General features: G+C 43.1%; 1 protein-coding gene across 2 annotated transcripts in view; it reads right to left on the bottom strand.

Annotated features, from left to right (window-relative positions):
• The window catches only part of POPDC1 (popeye domain cAMP effector 1), a 66,516-nt gene extending 45,238 nt beyond the window's left edge, over positions 1–21,278 (bottom strand). For both annotated transcript variants that reach the window (XM_075268163.1, XM_075268164.1), the window contains exon 1: positions 21,143–21,278. The gene's annotated coding sequence lies outside the window, so the exon portion shown is untranslated. The remainder of the gene's footprint in view (positions 1–21,142) is intronic.
• Between the last annotated feature and the right edge of the window lie 217 nt (positions 21,279–21,495).

The raw sequence follows: 21,495 nt of genomic DNA, 5'->3' as shown, positions 1-21,495 counted from the left end.
TATCCTAAGTAATAGGCGGAAACTTGGAGAAAATCCCTTCCTATATATATGACACACAAAATGCAGACAAGACAAACAACAACAAACGGAGGTCAGCTAGCCTGGGTTTGGTAACAGTCGAGCAATGCAGTGCCAAATCGAAGTCCAAAAGAACAGTCAGTAGGGAAAGCCAGAGGTCAAGGATAAGAGTACAAGTAATTTAACAGCATAAGAAGCCAGCAAGCACGAGGCAATAACAGGCACCAGTGTGAATGTGAGCCAAGACTAAATAGGGGAGGATGAACCCGCCCTAGACCTGACAGGAAGACAGGCTGTCAATCACAGGGCAAGGCTAAATTTAACTACTTCATGGACAGAGGCAGACAAGGGCAGAAGACGGGTGTGGTGCAAACTCAATGAAAGAACTAGAGCCTTCTTCACACAGTGCAACCAAAAACTCTAAGCAAGGAACCAAACTGCACACGCCTCCTGCACCTCCGCATGCGACCAGAGGGTGGTGCAGTGACCCGAACAGGCAGAGATGTTACATGCATTTTTTTTTTTAATTTACGGATCTTTATTTGCTCATGTGTTTGCCTAAGATGTAACTTTGTTTTTAAATATTTTTTATACATTGTTGTTTTTACTATATATGTTCTAGCTACTTACACTTCAAAAGGGCTGGTATAAGCCCGAAACGCATACTGTTTTGCCCAATAAAATTGATTTACGATCCACGATTTGTGGTAGAAGCGCAATTCCTAAGATTTGGAACTTTAAGAGAGTTCATATCTGGTCCTTTTCTACTGGTCTTTTACACCCTAGGGGTGTCAGGAATTTTGCAGCTGAAGTCCACTCAGAGATGAACCCTCTGGTAATTGGTTCCAGTGTCTTCAAAAGAGTTGTGCTAGTTTCACAACTCGATCAGGTAAGAACCTGTCAATTTCTATTTACCTGTTTATTCTAAAATAATACTACACTATGGACAGCTCGGTGTTGTTCTATGTTCTCTTTTGAGAGATTAGGCTGGTAACAAGCTTGACTTGTTGGCACAATGCCATTAAACTTTGCAGTCTCTCTCTATCAAGCCAATGAAGGCATCCTATATGACTGAGAGGGCACAAAGTTTTCTCACCTATTTGTTTAATAATCTTTAGTATTAACATAAGGAAGGACAGATATTCTGAGGCATTTATTGTGCACAGAAAGTTCAAAAAATTTCTGTAAATCAGACAGATGCTTTGCATGCATAAGAAGATATAGAGATTGCATGCAATATATTCCTTGTGTGATATATGGTCAAGATCATAAAAAAACATCTTAAAGTGTAGAAGTGTGGAAGCTCTATACATCTTTCTACCGTAGAGGAAGAGCTAACTTCTTAATAATCATTTCAGAGGAGTTTGACTCTGCTACAGAACATCAAATGGAATATCTACCCTGAAGCAGATGTTAAAATTATGATTATCTTTTACAGCTGTACTTGCTATAAAATAAGTGAAATCTTGTATATGCATGAGACAAGTTCATCATGTTCCTTCTTAGGTTAGCATTTCTTATGCAAGTCAGTGAAAAACTACACTAAATGTTAATGTAACAGACAGAATACATGATGAAGCATACAAGCTAGAGGCTCAAATTAGATGACAGAAAAATATACAGATACTCAACATCATCACTAACACTTATGAAAGAAAGTCGATGTAGGGCTAGGTTAATCGCCGTTAGGCCGGTCTTACACGACCGTAGTGTTTTTTTGCGGTCCGCAATTTGCTGATACACAAATTTCACTCTAAAAAGTCATTCCGCAGACGTTAGTGCCCATCCGCATAGTGCATCCAAAACAACACATACCAATGCAATGCAATGGTGACATCCGCAGTTGCGGATATACACTGATGCATCTTCAGTGTATATCTACATAACTGCACACGCCCATAGGGCCTATGGGACAGTCCGTGCTGTGAATTCACGGCCTTTGCGGAAATGCGGTATTCAGAGCAAACCCCGGTTACGGTATGCCACACCATGGATAAAATATATGGTGGTGTAAGAGGCCGCACTGAATACAATGTGTCCGCAAATGGTCCGCAATTGCGGACCATTTGCGGACTTAAATTACGTAAGACCAGCCTTATTCAAGTCTGTTTTTCTGATCCACCATAGGATCAGAAAAACAAACTGAAAAACTGACAGAATGACTGTTGCAAATGAAGCACCCTCTTTTTGCATCTGTTTTCATTCACTGTAATGTTGAAAAGTAAGATGAAGGTCTTCTTCTGACTTTTTTGTTTATTGTTGTAGACAGAAGATAAAGTCCTAAGTACAGGACTTTTTCTGTTGAAAAATCTAAATGACAGCAGTGTGAACATACCCTAAGAAAATGAGAAGTACCATATATGAAAGGAATATTAGATTTCATTAACATAGGTTCACACTAGCATTGCCTAACTGTTGTTCTGGTCCATCAGAGGACCAGAATAATGGATAGGTGGGCTAAAAAAAAAAATGGTTACATATGGATGGACACCATTGACTATAATTAGGCTTGTTGGGAGTTTATCATTTTAAAACTGAAACAGGTGGAGAAAAAATCCTCTGTGCAGTAATTTTCCTCTGCTGATTTTAAGGACCAGGGCCACTTGATGCCAGGGCTCCATGTGGTGTAAACTCCATGGTTCACCTGTGGCGGAAACCCGAGGTAAAAAACGTGGCATCTTACAGTCACATCAAAGAGGAGGACATTCTAGTGACTCCCATCCCTACAGGTGAGGATTTCCAAAACCGTTGCAGTTTTGGAACTTGCAGCAAGTCAATTATATCTGCAGAAAGGCGAGTGGTTCCCTATAGATATACTGTAACTGAAGCAAAAAGTCTGCAGTGAAAAGATCTGCAAATTTCCTGTGCAAAGCGCTGCAGGAAGAACCGTGATGTGTTGCTGCCGTGGCTTTTCCTGCAGTGCTTTTTTGCTGCAAGATGTCACATGGGGTCTTAGCCTGAAAAAGTCTCCAACAGAGACTCTTGAGTAGATGTGACCATAGGCTTTGCCATCATGTAAGACAGTAAAGAGAGCAGTAGATGACTGAGCAGAGTAACAGCATAGGAACACATGCTAAATAGCTATTTGGACTGTATTTTTAAAATATTTATTCATTTTTGTAAGCCTCTTGTTAGAGGCGACCTTTCTGTGTTGACTGATAAGTGCATGTCCTGGACATTCTCCCAGGATTTTTCCTCACTTGCCAACAAGATTAACAGGACAGTGATAAGGGCTCATTTCCTCACATTCTGTGAGATCATGGCACCCCTTTAGGATTTATTTTTAGCCTTTCTTTTTACATCATAAAAATTCATATGTAATATCTGATCAGTGTATGACAGCTACATCTTAAAGCACAGCTAATATTTATAATGTGTAAGAGACAGTATTGAAATCAGTATTGTTCTTATCCATTATGGACCATCACACATTTTAACACCCACCAATGACAAAATTAAAATATGTCTCGTAATGATTTTAGGCCTGTGCAACACGACAACTAACATTACAGACTGAATTACTGAGTCCAAAGAAATACATCCTACGCCTTATACAGTAGATTGCAATAGTTAAAATCAATCTGTAGTGCTACAAAGTCACAGCGTAGTCCCGGCCATACTGAAATAACATTTGATGGTTGAACAGCAGAGTATATCTGACAAATGCCAGAGGCAACAGACATTAATGCATCGAAGATCAAAGTAAAGGTATTTTATAAGTACTGGCTAGAAATAAACATTAGGCGCAACTAAAAGGGAACAGTTCCCATGTACAGGTCCAGAAATATTTGGACAGCGACACATTCTTCATGATTTGGATCCTACACAACATTGAATGTGAAATAAAAGAGATGCAATGTTCTTGCAAGGGGATGAACAACTATTTGCTGTAAAACGTTTAGGAATTATAATAATTTTTCTACAAAGCTTAATTTCAGCGTCTCAAAAGTAATTAGATATATTAACATTACCATAAATAAAATATTCATTTTTAATGCTTTGTAAAAAATCCTTTGCAGACCACGAGTTAGACCCATGGATATCACCAAACTCTGGGCTTCCTTCTTTGTGATGCTTTGTCAAGCTTTCATTGCATTGGTCTTCAGTTGTTACTTGTTTGTGGGTCTTTCTGCCTTAGGATTTGTCTTAAAGGGGTTGTCCCATCACAAGGATCCTATCTATACTGTTTGCTAATGTGAATGTAAGACACTTCCTAAATACACTGCTTCAGCAAAACTGCTTTGTTTGTCCACTATCTTACTTTATTCATTTTTTTGGGACACATCCCTTGACTTATCTGGTCATAAGTCAAGTGATGTATCTGTTGCTCTGAGGGGGGAGGGAGGAGGGGCTAAGTGCACGGGAGCGAGCCTGGAGGGGGGGGGGTAGTTTACCCTTTGGGGGGAAGGGGCCGCCAATACAGACCCGGCATCCACTGTAATAGAGAGGCGGATGCCGGGGAGGGTTAGACGCCAGCACAGATGCCAGCAACATCGCTACGCTCCTGCCCTGCATGAAGCCAGCAGCGGTAGGAACGATGCTGCTATTCCAGGGGGGGGGGGGGGGAGGGGAATTACAGCGGGTCTGTATTCACATATGCAAAGCCAAGTGGCGAGATGCCGCTGGCCCTGCGTGCGCGCTCATAGACCAGTCTAGCCTTCACAATGTGAATACAGACACGGCGTCCGCTGTAATAGAGAGAGGCGGATGTCGGGTCTGTATTCGCATTGTGAAGGCTAGACTGGTCTATGAGCGCGTACGCAGGGCCAGCGGCATCTCGCTGCTTGGCTTTGCATATGTGACCCCGCTCACCAATGATGCAACAAAGCCGGAAGACAGAAGATTTTATAGCAACGAAGACTGGTGAGTATGCGACGTGGGACAACCCCTTTAAGCAAATGAAAGGTGTGCTCTTGGGAGCGTTGAGATCTAGTGAATGACTCAGCAATTGTAGGATATTCACAACTTTGCCTTAAAAAATACTCTTAGGGAGCCTGCACACGGAGTTTACGCTCCGCTCATTCTGAACGTAAACTTGTTCAGAATGAGCGATGTAAAAAAACAGATCCCATTGGCTTGAAAGGGTGCCAGCATACGTGCGCTCCCCATTGAAATCAATGGGAGGCTTTTTTTACCTATTGATTTCAATGTGATATGCACGTATGCCGACACCCATTCAAGTCAATGGGATCTGTTTTTTATGCCGCTCACTCTGAACGAGTTTACGTTATGTTATCTACATTCAGAATGAGCAGAGCGTAAACTCCATGTGCAGGCTCCCTTACGTTGCATTTGTAGTACATTTTGAGTTATTGTCCATCTGTACTGTGAAGTCTACTATCATCTACCACTGTTGTCTTCTGTGGACATCCAGACCTTTTTGAATTCCTGAGCCCACCAGTGAGCTCTTTTTTCCCCAGAATGTATCAAACTGTTGATTTGGCCACTCCTAACATTAATTCCTAAACCCTTTATCCAGTTAGGATGCAAATGCCCTCAAATTAAAGCTAAATATCTGCACTTTAAGGTAAACAGCTAAAATGCTAAAACTTGTCTTACTGTCCAAATATTTCTGGACCTACCTGTATAAGTCTAGTTTACAAACAACACTTAAATCTTGCATTATTCTATGCATTCTGTTTTCCTTAGGCTTTGTTTACTACTAGAAATCCATCACCTTCTACAGTAAATATAACACTGAAGCCTGCCTTCAGCACAGATTAACAGGGATTTCCACAACATTTTAAGTGATGTCCAATACTTAGTATAAGATTAGGACCTGGGAACCCAATGGAACAGGTGTTTAAAGCTGAGCACCGCTTCCACTTCAAAGGTTATGTGATGTCAGCATCAGAAAAAAAAAGAACATTCAACTATACCAGTGGTTTTCAAGGCGTGGTACATGTAACACTGGGGTTACTTCCAGCTTTCTCTAAGGCTACATGCCACTGTGAGGGTCCAACACCCACCCCTAATGGTAGTTTGTAGGGTTCACCGCTCAGGAACTGTTATTATGCTTTTGGGTCTCTTCAGACCCTCAGAGTATATAAATTAGCGGAGGCCCACAGGAGGTAAATAAACATAAACAATGTTACTCACCTATCCTGGGCTCAGGTACTGCTCACTGTGCTCTTCTGGCCACCAAAGAGAAGAAGTGAGGACCAGGACTGTAACCCTACATTACGCATATTCTGGGGGTCTGAAGGGAAAATTCCTATGTATTTTTAATTTTATTAATGTAGGCACCACTTGCAGACATTATATGTGGAGGGCCGCTACGGGACACTATACTGTGTGGAGGGCCGCTATGGGATATTATACTGCAGGAAGGACTGCTATTGGACATTATACAATGTGGAAGGGCCACTATGGCACATTATACTGTGTGAAGGGGCCGCTATGGGGAGTTAAACTACAGTACATGGAGGGCTGCTATTGCACATTATACTGTATGAAGGGCCGCTATTGGACATTATGCTATGTGGTGGGGCCACTGTGGGACATGATACTGTTTGGGGGCCACTATGGGGAGTTATACTGAATGGAGGGTTGCTATGGGACATTATACTGCATGTAGGTCCACTATTGGATATTATACTATGTGCAGGGCATCTATGAGATACTAATCTGTGACAGGGATCTATGGCATGAATGGGAGGGCACACTTGCTTAAAGGAAGTCTATCACTGCCTCCAACTACTTTAAACCACTCCCATAATGCTGTAGATGCCATTAGCAGAATAAAACCATACCTTTCTTAAGTTTCAGAACTCCAGGGATGCATAGAAAAAGCACTTTTATTCTTTATTCAAATGAGGATGTTGGAGCACAGGGGGAGTTTTCTTCAGGTACTGAGCACTCCTGCATCATCACTAAACATGCCCATCCTGCAATCAGCTCATCCCACATTAAACCACTATGGCATTGGTTTACAGTAGCTGGGGGCGGTAATAAACTCCCTTTAACAACCTGAGGCCTATTGTACCCTTAATTCACCCCTGTGGCAAGTAATGAATGCAGCTTACCAGTTGCTTCTTAAACATCACTGAGTGTGGGGGAGATTATATTACATGTGGAGACACTGTGGAGGGCATTATATTACAAGTGGGGCATTGAAATGTGAGGGCCATTATACTATATGTGGGTGCACTGACAAAGCCATTATACTACCTTTAGGGGGGACTCAGAGGGCCATTCTATAATTGTTAAAAAAGGCTTCAAATGAAGCCTTAATTTATTAACAGTTATAAGTGAACGATAATTTGGTGCTGCTCGGTTGGGACGTTTTCTCACTAGGTGGTGCTTCACTTGAAAAGGTTGAGAACCAATGATCTACACTAATGGCAGTGTTAAAAAAAGAAAGTCCTTTTTCAGCTTCTGTTTTTTTTCAAACACGTTTTTCACATAGACCCTTTGTTTTTTTTAACCTTCCAAAATTTTTATAAAACAGTTCCATTAAACCATTAAACACAACTTTTACTTGTTTCATTGAAATTTTTACTATTACATGCAAAATTTTATTACAGAATCATACATTTTGAACATTATTATTATAAAATGTCTCTTAGGTTCAACGAACATGTAGCAGACATCTGTACTCAAGGTCACCAAATTCACATTACCACTGTGTCCAAATTGCAAATGTACCATGTCCTTTGAGAAAAGCAATGTCCATTAAGACATTTCACTTTCAGTAGAAATGTTCACAATATGGATGAGTGTCTAATGTCAGGCTACTAGCTCTCAATTCCAAAATATCTAACATTTGACAAAGAAAATAATACATATGAGGTAATTTAAAGGGATGCAGTAAAATGTTCTAAACTATCCCCACATTCATAGCCCTTTCAGCAATGCAGTGGGTTAATGGTGGGATTTATGTAAAAACGGAATTTACACAATCACCTGCACCTCATTCATTGGTTTATAGAGAGCAGCAGCGCAATTTCTATAACATAGGAGCTCATCACTAACCCCAAACAAGGAGTTCATTAGAAATTTTAACTCATGCTAATTCCACCCTCTGAAATGTTTTTTTCACTGTAGTAACTCTAAACTGGCACTCTACTGCTGTGAAGCTTCTCAAGATGACTCACCAGCATAGAGTGCACTTACAAGTATTTGGTATAGGCTCTGGGAAAGCTCTATATATCACCATTCACAAGGGTTGGTTTTGTTGATATGCCTTTATTTTGCTTTATGGTATAATGTAGTCATCTATACTAGTCTACAGGGATTCCAAATCACAGAGTGCACACTGCCAAAGCACAAAGAGAAAAAACTGGATCAAATTCTCTTAGTTCTTACATTGTCTTTCATTGACAAAGTGGTGGAGTCCAGGATAAGCCAAAGTGGTTCTAGTCATAAAATCTGGCACCAAGTGTTTCAGCGCAACTAGCTGGTTAAGGCTAAAGTCCCACGTTGCGGAAATGCAGCTTTTTTTTGTTGCAGATTTTGTTGCGTTTTTTTGAGCCACAGCCAGGAGTGGATTGAAGAGAATAGAGAAGTATAAGAACTTCCTGTATAGGTCCCATCCCATTTGTAGCAATGCTTGGCTTTGGCTCAAAAAAACGCAACAAAATCTGCAGTAAAAAAAGCTGTGTTTCTGCAAAGTGAGGCCTCAGCCTTAAAGAGGACTTGTTGATACCATACCCGACTTATCTGTTTTAGTAAATGCAATACCTATAGAAAAGCAATTCTTGGACAATAAGGCTGAGGCCCCACATTGCAGAAACACAGATTTTTTTTGTTGTTGTAGATTTTGCTGTGTTTTTTTCAGCCAAAGCCAAAAATGGCTACAAAAGGAATGGGAATTATATAGGAAGTTCTTATACTTCTACCTTCTTCTCAATCCACTCATGGCTTTGGCTTAAAAAAACGCAGCAAAATCTGCCACCAAAGAAGCTGCGTTTCTAAAATGTGGGGCCTCAGCCTTAAAGAGTTTTCTCAAAACTTTTCATTGCACCATCAGGCTGTTATTACCATACCCCTTGTCAGAGTTGTGTCTCTACGCCAGGGGTGCCCAATACGTCGATCGCGATCTACTGGTCGATCATGATGTATGGGTCGATCGCGGGATGCAGCCAGGCATCCCCGCTGTCTGCTTCTTCACAGCGCAGGCTGAGAGTTATCTCTGGACACTGGCAGGCTGGGGCTGCGGCAGCCCCGCCTGCCAGTGTCCGTAGATGACTCTCAGCCTGCGCTGTGAACAAGCACTTGCAGGCCGCTCTTAGGGATGGAGGGGGCTGGGGACACTGCCGCAGCCCCAGCCTGCCAGTGTCCAGAGATAACTCTCAGCCTGCGCTGAGAAGAAGCAGACAGCGGGGATGCCTGGGTGGCCACCTCTCACGATCCGCACGACCACGCCCACATTCTCAGCCCCGCCCACAGACATACCCTGCCCCGCCCACGGGCCAGCCTCAGTCCCGCCCACATGCCCGCATCAGCCCCGCCCACAAGAAGTGGGTAGTAGATCTTAGGGCAAGGTCATGTTAAGAAGTAGCTCACATGCTGACAAAGTGTGAGCACCCCTGCTCTACGCAGTCTGTGACCCTAGGTTCCTATCTGCGTTTGGTAATTGCCATAGCAATAGGATGGTTATTGCAATCTCGATGAGCAGCAATGGGGAAGGGGGTTTCAACTTTGGGGAGCCATATCAGAATGTAATGTCCACAATCAGAGTGATCTCTGAACATTACATTGTGCAGAGGCCACCATTTTTAAAGACCTAACATCCACCATAATGGTATGGCAGATGTGGGGAAGGGATTAATATGAGCCGCTCCACTGGAATTTTTTCCCTAGTGCCCACCATTTCCAAGCAATCATTTGTGTTAGTATCAGCACCCAATAAGCTATTCAGACTCTCTACTGTTTGCTCCAGCCCTGACAGTAGAGAGTCTAATTTGCATATTGGGTACTGAAATGAACAGAAATGATTGTATGGCAATGGTGGACACTAGAGAAAGACTTCCAACTATGGCAAAATCAATAAAACGGTACCTACTAAAAAATGCAAATACCTGGTGGTGGTGAAATAGTGAAAGATCCATCACCGCATAGGTGCATTTAGCCCCTATATATAAAACATAAATACTATATTGATGTACTCTATAAAAAAAAAAAAAAAAGAAGTCAGAAACATACTAAAGAGCAATCTTGTATCTTAAGAGAATACGAAAGCTATGGACTCTGGACTACTTAGCAATTGATAACCACATGGTCCCCGGATCCAACAAAACAGATCCCCCAGATGTAAAAGTGTGGAATACCCACTTACTGTGTTAAGTATCCCTGGTCTCTCTCTATGATTTACAATAGAGGTCTGAAAGATAATATTCATCATATATGTAGGTTACTGTACAGAGTCCCATTGTGTTTTGTTTTGCAATCTTCAAGGCCCACCAAAGAACAAGTGTAGGTGAAGCTATTTTATCAAAGTGTGAGGGACCCAGCTGTGGAATGGTCAGAACATGCTGATACGTAACAGCCAAAATAATGAAAGGTCCTTTTAACTGATTCTCCAGATAACCAAATCAGTCAAAGTATTTCCGTACATCTTCCACTAGGGGCGTCTAGGCAAATAATTTTATGTTATAGCTGCTGTATGAACTATGAATTATACTATAAAGGAAAGCAGTGTATTTCAGCTTTTTTGGCTGAACGTAGTTTATCCAGCGCATTCACGCTAAAAACTGGTGTGAGTTTTAGAACAATTTTTCATCAGTATAGATTTGTTTTTTTGCTGCGAATGAACTACCAAAATGCACTGTTTATTATGAGGCATTTTGATTACGACTGCCATATAAATCTGCCCCGATTTCTAAAACCTGTGAGTTACCTTTACTGTCATTTGCAACTATGTCACACAAAATGTCAACAATCTCTGTCACTATTAAAAAAGCAATAGAAAACAATGCCAGGTCTAACATGTGGGTGAGGGTCATGCTAAATTGTGCAAGGAGTCCTGCGATTTATGTGTAAGCCTATGAAGGATTGCTGGCACAGATAATAAATCTCTATTCCATTTACTTTGTGACACCTGATCCATAAAATGGTCATCAAATTCTAGAATAATTTTATATATAAAGTAGATAAATATAAAAATTTGCCATAAATTGCCCTTCTACAGAAATTTTCATAAAACAATATTTTTATAACTTTTAAAAATAATAGATTATTTTACAATTCCTGAATTAATGCACATCTATTTACATAGTGCCTAAGGGCATGCATGTATTAAGCCATGACCATGTATGTGCTGCATATCTATGCAATAGAATAAGGTATGGTGCTTCTGGCTTTTATCAAGCAGCTGTCAACACATGCCTTCTCCGCTCTAGCTTACAAAGTTACTGCTATGGAATTCAACAGTATGTACAGGATTTTAACATATCACTATTAAGAAATCATATATTTGTATGGTATTATACTTTTACAGGAAACTGAGGAACTTTATTTCTATGGTAATTTATTTCTAAATCCTCCAAATTAGATCATTCCACTCATTCTTCTAGGTTACTGGTCTGCATCTGCCAAGAAACCTTTATAGCCATGGTTTACACAAAGGTCAGGGTCCAAATTATTTACCGTAGTGACTACATACCCCTGGATTATTTCCTTCATTGTACAGCTGAAGTTCCAGGAGGACAATTTATTACAGCTTGGTACCAGTAAGAAACAAAAGCCCGACCAAGGCACTGTTCACTGTTCAAATAATTTTATTTATTTCTATTAGAGGTAAAACAGACAGCCACATTCATCTAATGATGGACATCTGCAACATGACATCTGACTTTGACTTTTAATGGGTCAGTCAGGTTTCCCTCCTGGCATCCCTTATCTTCACAGGAAGAATAGCACAGAAAGATAAGCTATTTACCCATCAAATATGGCAGATCTTCCAACAAAATGAGAGCAGAACATAACCTCTTGTTTCATTTTCTAGTTTAGATAAGAAGACAAAAGTACAGTTCAACAGTATTGGGGACAGAACTGTGAAAGGCACAGGCATAAGAAATACATATGGGGAAGTAGCTGGAATATTTGGGAGATATTCACGGATGGGGCTTAAGGGAAGTGCATCAGCTCCAAAATGTCTTCCACACAAATAGTACTGATGTGTAGGGGCCTTTAAAGCAAACAGAAACACCTTTGTGGTCACAAACCAATGAAGCAGAGATAACTTTTATGAATATGTATATCAGCCTGTAAGTGCACTGGGGCAGCCCAGCTACATTTGCCTACACACAGCTGTGATGCAGGAACTGGCTGAAAATATTATTCACATTAAAGGAGAGGCAACGCCAAATGAGATCCTGAGCACTAGTGGCTGGCTGGAAGCAGGTCTGTCATACTGGGTCTGTCTATGGTGCAGGCTGACTTGCATATCTCTAAAACGATGATTCTCTCTCCATTTGTTCATAAGTTTGTGGCCACAGAGGTATACATAGGTTGAAATAAGTACTGAATAAACCATAGATGTCCATAAATTAAGTGTGATAATGAGAAATTACAAGAAAAAAGGACTGAACATGCTTACTAAAGTTTATTTAATACTTTGTACAAAAGCCTTTTTTGGTGATGAAGTTTCAAGATGCCTCCTGTATGGAGAAACTAGTCACATGTATTGCTCAGGAGTGATCTTGGCCCTGAAGGTTCGGTGGGCTCCTTCTATAATGCCCGAGCTCTAGTTCCTTCCAGACCTTCTAGTGGATTCAGGTCAGGGGATTGTCTGGGCCATACTAGAAGCTTTATGTTCTTTCTCTGCAACCAACTGAGAGTTTTCTTGGCTGTGTGTTTGAGATCATTGTCTTACTGTAATGTCCATTATCATTTCATCTTCATCATCCGGGTAGTTGGCAGCAGATTTTCTCGGTACATTTGTCCATTCATCCTTCCTTCAATTATATGACGTTTGTCCGTGTTGTAAGCTGAGAAACAGCCCCACACCATGATGTCCTCACTTCCAAACTTCACTGTTGGTATGGTGTTTTTAAGTAATATGCAGTGCCTGGAGGCCTCCAAACATGGTGCGTATTAAAGGGATTCTCCCATTAAAATCTATTTTTTTCTTGTTGACAAAATGAAAGTACAACTCGTCACGCAATGAATAAGCCCTCACTTAGCTATGTCGACAGAAATTTTTTTAAAATGTTATAATTTTGGAAGAAAGGTGGGGAAGGAATTATGAAAAAAGTCGCAAGAATTAACATACAAACTACTCTGCGTCCTTAAGGGGTTAAATGCTATACATATGTAGATAGCTACCCCTGTGGCCACTGCAGTATCAAAGGATATGAGATCTATGAAGATATATCATAAAATTATAAAGCATACGTGGGATCCTTTTACAATGGGTAAAACACAGCTAGCTCTACTATATCACTGCTTAATAATCAAATAAAAAATAAATAAATTGTAGTTCATATAAATATCAAAAATACTGGCTAAATATAGGAGATTAATAAATACGGTGAGTGGCAGGCAACAATGAACAGTAAAATATAAACATGCAAAAGTGTAACAAAGTGTATAAAACAATAATATTATAATGAGGTGTCAGCTATCTGAAAAATATATGCACAAAAAAAATAAAAAATAAATAAATATAGTAGCAATACCCCTAAATAGAGATAGAACTCAGTATAGGTGCATAAGGGAATACACACATGTAGCCATATACACAAGTGAAAGCATGGTAGTTAAATAATGAAGTGAGTGCAAGGCTGATAAGACATTAGAAGTAAGGCATGACACAATGATTAACAAATGAAAAACTTTGAACACAATAAATTGCAAAAATAATAATGAATATACCTACCAAAGACCGGAACGCCTGACGAGCGTTTCACCACAGATGGCTTCCCCTGACGAAGCCATCTGTGGTGAAAGCCTTTGTTTGCTTTTGTTGTTGTTTATATCACTGCTTGTGAAGGGGTATTCTACTGGACCTATTGTTTATTAGAGGTACTCTGCAAGAACAGTTATCAGGGTTATTCTTCTCGCACTGTAATTATAAGGCACTTTGCTAATAATATTACTTATGTGAGCAGTTCGATGACATGTGCAGTACGCTCGCGAACTTCCATTGAGAAAAATGGCGCCGGAGAATGCACAGTGCTACTGCGCACGCGCCGGAATTTGAACCAATCCCACCGGAGAAGAGGACGATAAAGCCGGAGAAGATCCAGGACCGGAGGGCGTCGCCAAAAGAAGAGGAAGGTGTGCCAGAAGATAACGTCGGACCGTGCATCACCGCCCAGCGTGCACGATAGGTATGATTTACATATATGTTTTTATGGTTTCATTTTAAAACGGGGTGTGTGTGGGGGGGGGGGTTAAAATAACATTAGCGGTGCCTGAATAGCCTTTTTATTCACGCATTTGTGGGGCTCATACAGCAAAATTTTGCTGATAGGGCCCCTTTCAAGGTATTTTATTGAGATTGTAAGTGACAGACTAACACAAACTAGCAGATTATTGTGGTGGATCAAAAATGATACATGGTTTTCTAAATTTTAATTAAAAGGATTCTACCATTAAAGCAACTTTTTTTTCTAATTACCATGTTGGAATAGCCTTAAGAAAGGCTATTCGTCTCCTACCTTTAGATGTGGTCTCCGTCGCGCCGTTCCTTAGAAATACCGGTACTTACCGGTATGCTAATGAGGTCTCGGCAGCAATGGTAGCGTCCTTCTTCTTCATCTGCCTCCTCTCCTTGTCTGTCATCTTCTTTCTTCGTCATGTCTGACGCCTGCGCAGTCGCTCCTCACGTCTTCGCCGAACAGAGTGTACTGCGCATGCTCAGTAAGGTCCGTACAGGCCTCCGAAGCACAAGTGAACTCATCCAGGCGTCAGAAGGCTGTACGGACCTTACTGAGCATGCGCAGTACACTCGGTTCGACGAACACGTGAGGAGCGAATGCGCAGGCGTCAGACATGACGAAGAAAGAAGACGACAGACAAGGGGAGAAGGCAGATGAAGAAGGACGCCCCCATTGCTGCCGAGACCTCATTAGCATACCGGTAAGTACCAGTATTTCTAAGGAACGGCGCGACGGAGACCACATCTTAAGGTAGGAGACGAATAGCCTTTCTTAAGGATATTCCGACGTGGTAATTAGAAAAAAAGTTGCTTTAATGGTAGAATCCCTTTAAATAAAAATCTCCAAACTGTGATGTGCAAAAGTATTCAGCCCCCTATATCAATACTTTGTAGAGCCATTTTTTGCTGCAATTACAGCTGCAAGTCTTTTGGCCTGTCTCTACCAGTTTTGCCTGCACACGCTCATTCTGAACGTAAAAGTCGATCAGAATGAGCGCGTAAAAACCAGATCCCATTGATTTCTATGGGTGCCAGCATACGTGCACTACCCTTTTGAAATCAATGGGAGGCTTTTTTCCATATTGCTTTCAATGTGATACACGCAAAATAGCTCAAGCTCAGCCAGATTGGATGCAGAATGTGAGCAGCAATGTTCATGTCTTGCCACAGATGCTCAATAGGATTTAGCTCTGGACTGTGACAGGGCCAGGGCCGCCGATAGGCCAGTACTACTGCTACTGGCGTCAGGGGCCCCCCGGCGCCGACAGCAGTCATTGTATGTCCTGTTTGTTTCAACTCAGATCTGCGTCCAGAGGACGCAGATCTGAGTTGAACACATACGCGGCTGAAGCAAGGAGCTGACACAGGTCAGCTCCTCGCTTCGCCGCTGCCGCCTCTCTTGCTGACATCGCGTCTACACTGCTGGGTAGCCGGCAGCAGCGGCGAAGCGAGGAGCTGACCTGTGTCAGCTCCTCGCTTCAGCCGCATATGTGTCAGCTCCTCGCTTCGCTGCTGCGGCCTATCTCGCTGACACATATGCAGCTGAAGCGAGGAGCTGATCTGTGTCTGCTCCTCGCATCGCCGCTGCTACCGGCTACCCGGCAGTGTAGACGCGATGTGATGACGTCACATCGCGTCTACAACTGTGCGCCAGTAAGAGAGAGAGGCGCGCAGAGAGCAGCGGGGGAACGAAGGAGAAGGTAAGTGTAATGTGGAACGTGAAACTGGGGGCAGAGGAAGGAGAGGACGGCATGACACTGGGGGCAGAGATGGAGAGGACGGCATGACACTTGGGGCAGAGATGGAGGGACATGAATCTGGGGGCAGAGATGGAGAGGACATGAATCTGGGGGCAGAGATGGAGGGACATGAATCTGGGGGCAGAGATGGAGGGGACATGAATCTGGGGGCAGAGCTGGAGGGACATGAATCTGGGGGCAGAGATGTGGGGACATGAATCTGTGAGCAGAAATGGAGGGGACATGGATCTGGGGGCAGAGATGGAGAGGACATGAATCTGGGGGCAGAGATGGAGGGACATGAATCTGGGGGCAGAGATGGAGGGGACATGAATCTGGGGGCAGAGATGGAGGGACATGAATCTGGGGGCAGAGATGGAGGGGACATGAATCTGTGAGCAGAAATGGAGGGGACATGAATCTGGGGGCAGAGATGGGGGGACCTGAATCTGGGGGCAGAGATGGAGGGGACATGAATCTGGGGGCAGAGATGGAGGGACATGAATCTGGGGGCAGAGATGGAGGGGACATGAATCTGGGGGCAGAGATGGGGGGACATGAATCTGGGGGCAGAGATGGAGGGGACATTAATATGGGGGCAGATGAAGGGTGTATATGAAGCTGGGGGAGAGACGGAGGGGGGACATATAATTTACGGGTGACTGTAGGAGGATTATACAGTGTGCGGGCACATGAAAAATTAATGAGTGGGCAGAGTCAACATAACAGTGGGTGGGGCTAATTTTCCACAGCGCGCCGCACATTTTGTCCCTCTTTTGGTTCTTCAAAAGTTGGGAGGTATGGGTACAGGGGTCAATGGAAAGATGTTAGAGGGTGGACGGGGGGGGGAATTGTTGGGACATCGGGTGTGCGGCGCTGCGGAGAGGGAACTGGGGCAATAATATATAAGTTTTTAGCTGGAGAATAATAATGATGTAGGCTATGCTACTAGCATAGCAGCCTGTTTGGGGGTGGGACTTTCACTTTAAAGGAGTATTCACGTTGCGTTTTTGGCCTCCCTTGCCGGGATACGTTGGTAACCAGTCACAATCAGCTCCCCACTTATCCCTGCACGGAGAACTGCAGGCCCCCCCTTTTTTTAATGGCCAGTTCTTCGTGCAGGGATAAGTTGACAGCTGATTCTGACTGCTTACCAACGTATCCCGGCAAGGGAGGCCAAAAACGCAATGTGAAAAAGCCCTGAGGATTTATTAGGAGGGCTCTTATAAATGGTGTTGGCTCTCTATAGGCGCTGTCACACGTAGCAGATTTTACCTGCAAATAGAATCTGATTAAGCCTTGTAATGCTGCTAAATAAAGGGAAATGTAATACAGAATTGGTATGTCGCAAAATAAGGTCGTTTTTAAAATGGCGGGGGGGGGGGCAGACACTTAGGCTGTATGGGGCCCCAAAATTCCTGATGGCGGCCCTGGACAGGGCCATTCTAATACATGAATGTTCTTTGATCTAAACCATTCATAAACACTTCTAAACCATTCACTGAAGCTCTGGCTGTATTATTAGGGTCATTTTCTTGCTGGAAGATGAATCTCCTTCCCATTCACAAGTCTTTTGCAGCTTCTAACAAGTTTTCTTCCAGGATTGCCCTGTGTTTAGCTCCATCCATCTTCCCATCAACTGTGACCAGCTTCACTTCCCTTGCTGAAGAAAAACATCCCCACAGCATGATGCTGCCACCACCATGTGTCACAGTGGGCATGTTGTGTTCAGGGTGATGAGCAGTGTTAGGCTTAGTTCACATGTGAATAGGGGGCCAGAATTTGGTCTGGAAAAAAAACTGCTTCAGGAATTAGGTTTTTGGACACTGAGGCGTTTTTGGGAGCTTTTTTGGAGCTGTTTTTGGTAAAAGCCGCCTCAAAAAACGCTAGGCGGTTTTCCCTCCCTTACAGTGAATGGACCTTAAAAAACCGTGTCGCAGTTCTTGGGTGCGGTTTTTCCACCTCCCATTCACTTGTATTGACTTCCTGAGGCAGAATCCGCCTCAAGAAAGGTCATGTCGCTTCTTTTTTCCACTAGCGGCAAAAAAACGCTAGCGGAAAAACGAACGCTAGCAGTCTACATAGACCACCATTGTATGGAGGCAGATTCCGCGTTCAAATTCCACCCCACTGGCCCCGTGTGAATGATCCCTTACTTTACGGCCACACATAGCGCTCAGCATTTAGGCCAAAAAGTTCAACTTTGACCAAAGCACCTTCTTCCACATGTTTGCTGTGTCCTCTGTATGGCTTGTGGCAAACTTCAAACAGCACTTCTTATGTCTTTCTTCCAAGAGTGGTTTTCTTCTTGCCACTCTTCCATAAACGCCATATTTGTGGAGTGCACGACTTATAGTTGTCCTGTGGACAGATTCTTCCACCTGAGCTGTGGATTTCTGCAGCTCCTTCAGAGTGACCATGGGCCTCTTGACTGCCTCTGACCAGTGCTCTCCTTAGGCCTGGTTCATATCTGCGTTCAGTATTCCGTTCGGGGAGTCTGCTTGGGGACATCCCGAACAGAATACCGAATGCAATGACAAGCGGTGAGCAATGACAGCACACGGACCTCAAAGACAATAATGGGGTCCGTATATTTTCAAGCGGTGTCCACACGAAACGTGAGGGAAAAGTACTTCATGAATTCCTCTCCACATGACTCGTGCGGACACCGTGTGGAAAACACATGGATCCTATTATAGTCTATGGAGTCCGTGTGTCTTCATTGCTCACCGCTTGTCAATGCGTTCAATATTCCGTTCGGGGATTCCCCAAGCAAACTCCCCTAATGGAATACCAAACGCAGATGTGAACCAGGCCTTTCTTGGTCTGTAAGTTTAGGTCATGTCTTGGTAGGTTTGCAGTTGTAGAATACTTTTTCTATTTTTGAATGATGGATAGAACAGAGCTCCTTGGGATGATCAAAGCTTGGGATATGTTTTTAGAACCTAATTCTGCTATAAACTTCTCCACAACTTTATCTCTGACCTGTCTGGTGAGTTCGAGGCCCATAATGTTTGCAGACATGCAGCGTTTTGGACGTGGAGGAATCTCCGCAGTGAAAAAAACACTGTGTTTTACATTACCTGCAAAGTGGATGGGATTCTGGCTATTCCCATCCACACATTGCACAAAAACATCAGCAGCGGCGAAGCTGTGATTTCAAAAAAGCGCATGTTTTAGTAATCGCAGCATGTCAATTAAACTTATGGAAATTATGGCATTTTCCATACAAGTGTAATAAAGGCAGATAGTCCACAGAGGACTATGCGGACTCTCTGTGAGAAATTTTGCTGAAAAAAAAATGATGCAGGACGATTTGGGACACAAAACCAGTCACAGGTCCATGTAGACCTGGGGTTTTATTGTCCCAAATCGGCATGTTAAAAGACCATGCTTGCTCGCCATTAAAAAAAAGTGAGTCCAAAGAGAAATGAGTCCAATGAGAATGCAATGGCACTCTTCTCTAATGCTCCCGACGCCTGTGCAGTCTTCACTAAATACAGTCCTGGTACATAGCAGTCTACACAGCAGTCCACATTTCTCATTTACAACACCATGGTAAACGAAGGTGACATTGACTGCCAGTCAATGCTAGGATACGTAATAGGTACCATGAAAGCAAGCAACACTTGTCACAATGTAAACTACTGTAAAGTAGCCTCTGAAAGCCTTTTTTTAAACCACACCTTTAATCATTTACATATCTGCCTGAGATATAACTGCATGCCAAGTTTTACAGCCATCTAACATTTCTATCTCGGTGCGTTATTTTTTTTGTCAATGAATATATTTGATGTTTACGTACAACAGGCAATACTATGCCCAATGTGCATGAAGTAACCAACATAATCTCAAAGAACATTCTATGTCAAAGCATCATCTATAGTATACTTATTGGAGAAATAAGTGTGGGTCCTAGCGATCGGACCGACATCTACCACACATTCATGGTGTACCCTGCGAATAAACCATAAATGTCCAAGGTCCCCTCATATCAGAATAGGCTCCTGTATTGCATTAACACTAGTGTGATAACCGGGAGTGAGAGATCTAGCCGGATGTCAATGGGTAAAACATATACTTTGCATGCCTGCAGGTTATGCCATTCAGTGCCTTAGAAAACAAATTGGATAATGATATAAGACCCGTCCGGCTTATGGCAAACGATTGAATGGATGCAGCAATGGCGCATAAAACCCTACAACAGCACAGAATAAGGAATGGCAATTGGCTGGGCAGGTTCCTTCAGACTCAATGTATACAGAGATATACTCCAATAAAATCAGGGATTCTGGGGGAGAGTGCTGAGTATATGAGGACTATGAGTACAATGGAGAATGCCACCATGTATTTATATGTGCACATTTTAGGAATAAATACTGCAACGGTAGGTTCACATTAGCGTTCGCGTTCCTTTCTTCCATCCGAAAAATTAAACCCTATCCCCGAACCCCATAGACTATAAGGGGGTCCGCCAGGTTTCTGCCCAAAATTGGCCTAGAGACAAGTCCTGCTTGCAGTAACAATATATGTGGATTTGCCCTCACAGGATACAAAGTCTTTATTTAAGTATAATATCCTTGTACTGAAACTGTAACATGGTAAGCTTTTCAGGCAGGACTTGGAAATATTATAAAGTATACATGTTATCACCACAGAAGTAACACCCCATGTGCACTAAGCCTGTGCCTCCGACCACATCTCCTCAGCCTAGGCTCTGCATGGAAAGTTTACAGGAGCTCCCCACAGCTCATGAAATATTCACCATATTGTCTCCTATGGCTGAGTGACAGTGAGGGGTGAGCGCTCCTCCGGCCGTACACTTGTCACTGAGCCCGGTAAGTGGAGGAGCAGAACCGCCACATACAATGACCGTATCGCTGACTACTAGGCGGATAAACAACATGAAGGAGAAACCTCGGGGGATTCACACAACGTACAAGCCTCACCACAGTGGCTGCCGGCTGTCACTTACGCTGAGGTGTAAGGTGACACTCACACCCTGGGAGGTGACACCAGGTGAGTGTGAGGGAAGTTCAGCGCCAACCCCGCTTCTTACCTGGCTCTGCAGAGCGGCCGTCCCGGGAAAGTTTGTCACTGAGGAGCTGACGAGTGGCCGGGAAGACGTGACTAAAATAGGCATGAAGAGGGGAGGCTGCAGCCTGAGCCGCGCACACTCCCCTTCCTAGCAGCGCCGGCAGCTCCCTTACTACTGGGGGAGGAGGAGGAGGAGAGACGGACAGGGACAGCGGGAAGGAGGGAGGGGACGAGCAGCGGCCGGGAGATAAATGATGGGAGGCTGGGAGAGGCAGGCGCCGCTATAGCTAAAGTTAGCGCCATGATAGTGAGGGCTCACCGATAAGACGAGAGGTTTATGGTCACTGGAAATGAAGGAAACTGTTCTCACATCTC

Source organism: Leptodactylus fuscus, chromosome 3, assembly GCF_031893055.1.
Source record: "Leptodactylus fuscus isolate aLepFus1 chromosome 3, aLepFus1.hap2, whole genome shotgun sequence".
In the NCBI taxonomy this organism is placed as follows: Eukaryota; Metazoa; Chordata; class Amphibia; order Anura; family Leptodactylidae; genus Leptodactylus; species Leptodactylus fuscus.
Note: the sequence above shows the minus strand (reverse complement) of the source record. Positions and strands in the feature narration are given on the sequence as shown.